We start from the raw sequence: 3816 nt of genomic DNA, 5'->3' as shown, positions 1-3816 counted from the left end.
AGGAATAAAATCTATAAATACAACGACACAAAAAATAAGTTGGAAATAAAAAAAGGGCATGAATTTCACTCATGTTAAAACAGGGGGAGTTCGTCCTCCCCAGTTCCGGGTTCTATTACTTCATCCACGGATGTCCCTGGTTCACCGGTTCCGTTGACAGAACCCAACACTGCATCTGTGGCAGATATTCGTGAACAGCGTGCCAATCCCCCATCTCATTTAAAGGATTATGTATGCAACACAATGACTACACCCTTTCCTCGTCTCTCCACTTCTCCAATCGACTCAGGTATTCAATATTCCATTGATCATTATGTTTCTAATGCATTATTTTCTTCGCACCAAAATAGTAACCTGGAACCCAAATCATTTAAAGAGGCTATGCAATATCCTCATTGGCAGAAAGCCATGCAAGCCGAAATTGATGCATTGGAAGCCAATCATACTTGGCAAATTCAACCTCTCCCTTTTTATTCCATGTAAGTGGGTGTACCGCATCAAGTACAATTCTGATGGAACCATTGAACGCTATAAAGCGCGTCTGGTTATTGCTGGGAACAATCAGATCGAAGGAGAAGATTACACTGAGACTTTTGCACCGGTGGCTAAAATGACAAGTGTGCGTACATTTTTATCTGTAGCTGTAGCTCGAAAATGGAGCATTTTTCAGCTGGATGTTCAAAATGCCTTTCTCCATGGCGATTTGGATGAAGAAGTCTTTATGCGTTTTCCTCCCGGTTTCTCCCAAACCAAGTCTGGTCACGCCTGTAAGCTTCAACGTTCACTTTATGGTCTCAAGCAATCCCCACGAAATTGGTTTGCTAAGCTTCGTAGTTCTCTCCTCAGTTTCGGCTTTGTTCAGTCTCGTGCTGATTATACGTTGTTCACTTACTCGACTGGTTCCCATTATGTTGCTATACTTGTCTATGTAGATGATATTTTGTTGGCAGGTAGTGATCCTTCTCTCTGTGACCGTGTCAAAGCTCATTTACAAACCTGGTTTAAAATCAAAGATCTTGGTCCCCTCAAGTATTTTCTTGGCATTGAATTTGCTCGAAGCAAGACCGGTTTGTTTCTTACTCAACGCAAATTTGCTTTGGATATTCTTAAGGAATGTGGACTTCAAAGTTGTAAACCGGTTGCTTATCCTATGGATCCCAATCACAAGCTTGCTCTTGCTGAAGGACCTCCGTTTGATGATCCTAAACGTTATAGACGTATTGTTGGCCGTCTTGTATATCTCACGATTACACGACCAGAACTTAGTTATGCAGTTCACACACTTTCTCAGTTTTTGCAGCATCCTATGCAGATACATTACGATGCGGCTATTCGTGTTCTTCGGTACATTAAGTCCAATCCTGGCCAAGGACTCCTTCTTCGATCTGACAGTGATCTTCTTCTTCGTGCCTATTCTGATTCGGATTGGGCTAGTTGTCCCTTGACTCGAAAATCAGTCACTGGTTATTTTGTTACTCTTGGACATTCTCCTATTTCTTGGAAAACCAAGAAGCAAAACACAATATCCCGCTCCTCTGCTGAAGCTGAATACCGTGCCATGGCAGCTGCGACTTCTGAGCTTATTTGGTTAAAGTCTTTTCTCAGCTCTCTTGATATTCCTCATGCAGCCCCTATGCAACTGTTTTGTGACAGTCAGTCTGCTATTCATATTGCTTCTAATCCAGTGTTCCATGAGCGTACCAAGCATATCGAGTTAGATTGCCATTTTGTTCGGGACTATCTTCTCAGCAAGACTATTTCTACTCAACATATCCCCACTAGTTCTCAACCCGCAGATATTATGACCAAAGCACTTGGATCCAAACAATTCGATTTTTTGACTTCCAAGTTGGGCATCTCCTCCCTCCATGCTCCACCTTGAGGGGGAGTATTAGAGTAGCATTAATTTGTTAGGATCCTGATTGTAACTATCACGGTTTGTTACCTTGTATATTAAAATAGATTAGCTTGATTTATGCTTTCTGTTCCTTAGTTTTAGCTGATTTCCTGATGTAAATAGATTAGCATGATTTATGCTTTCTGTTCCTTAAGTTTAGCTGATTTCCTGATGTAAATAGATTAGCTTGATTTATGCTTTCTGTTCCTTAAGTTTAGCTGATTTCCTGATGTAACCAATTGTAAATCTTGGTCTATATAATAGACCCAATTTAATATATCATCAAGCTGCGAATGACAGCAACTTCTGTTAACCACCCAATAGACAATTATGGTTAGCAAAGACAAAAAATTTCTCTTTTACAAAGTACAAAAATGTAAATCAATTTTTTTCCTAGCGGACAATATAATTACCAATGCATATTTCAAGAACATGTATCCGTAAAATTTTGAGAAAGGAGCGAAACATCGTACCTTGTCGCAGAATGGCTGGGTTCCGGGTGGTGAGTGCGAATAAGAAAAAAAAGGTTAGAAGAAAACCATAATCGAAAACAGATGAAAGAAGAAGAAGAAGAAGAAATTAAGGGGGTATATTGGATTAGGATTTTGAAAGGTTTTTTTGAGATAAAAAATTATATAGATTTTAAAAGACTATTTTGAATTGGACAGACTCTAAAGACTGTAAAGAACCTTGGGATAATGTAAAGAAACTTGGGATACACCACTCCAAAAGCTAGCTCAAAGGGTGGGAATGCCCAAGGCCTTATAAACTCCACATTAGTTGCACACATAACCAATGTGGGACTACATATCTCAACACGCCCCCTCACACAAGAGCCCATTGGGCTTGAAGAGTGGACAATGCACAGGCCCACCTACCTGTGCGAACAAAGAAATTCCACTTGAAAGAAAGTGGGGGGCGGCGAAGATTGAACCCGGGACACGAGGCTCTGATACCATGTAAAGAACATTGGGATAATGTAAAGAACCTTGGGATACACCACTCCAAAAGCTAGCTCAAAGGGTGGGAGTGCCCAAGGCCTTATAAACTCTACATTAGTTGCACATACAACCAATGTGGGACTACATATCTCAACAAAGACTTTTTTAAAAGACATTTTTTACAATCAACATTTCATAAGATTAGATTTTAAAGGATTTTAATAGAATTTATAAGATTTGAAAGGACAATGTGGATTTATAAGATTTTAAAAAATCATATGAATTTTTAACAAACATTCAAAATTACAAGAGTCAATAAAAAAATAACAAAGAAATGCAATTACATTAATAAAAAAAATAAAACCTAATATAATTTTCTCAATCAATAAAACATTACATAATTTTTAACAAACATTCAAAATTACTTAGCAACAACTCTCCACATATCTAAAATTATACTAGTCCTCCATGCATTAACATTTTTTCATTCATGTTCTTGGTTTTGACTAATGAGTTAAAAATTATCTTCTTTATTTGATATCAGAGCTATGCATATATGATTATAAGATCCAATTTTTATTTATTTATTAAAATAACTCTAATTTACATATAGAACCGAAAGTTCATGATAAAATTTCGTTTGAAATTTTTTGCAATTGATCTTGGAAACCTTGTGATTTTTGTTTTACGTGAAGAAAATTTTCTAACCATATACCATAAGCATGTTTTATTCTAAGAAAATTTTGAATTTGAATTTCTGGGTTTTATTACATGTAAGTTTAGAAAATTTCTCAAATTATTTTCAATCGATACATTAAAACCTTAAATTGTTTTGGGGCTTTTGAAAAATAAGCTTTGATTCATCTATTGATACAAAAATTGTTTGAAATTGTTTCCTACAGTGAAGGAATTTCGTTCATAAATGTATTGTTACGAAATATAGGATTTATATTATGAAAATTTCAATCTTTCTTTAAA

The sequence above is a fragment of the Gastrolobium bilobum genome, unplaced genomic scaffold, assembly GCF_033153095.1.
Source record: "Gastrolobium bilobum isolate Gb01-03AN ecotype WA unplaced genomic scaffold, APGP_CSIRO_Gbil_v1 utg739, whole genome shotgun sequence".
NCBI lineage: Eukaryota > Viridiplantae > Streptophyta > Magnoliopsida > Fabales > Fabaceae > Gastrolobium > Gastrolobium bilobum.
This window is presented reverse-complemented; position numbering follows the sequence as displayed.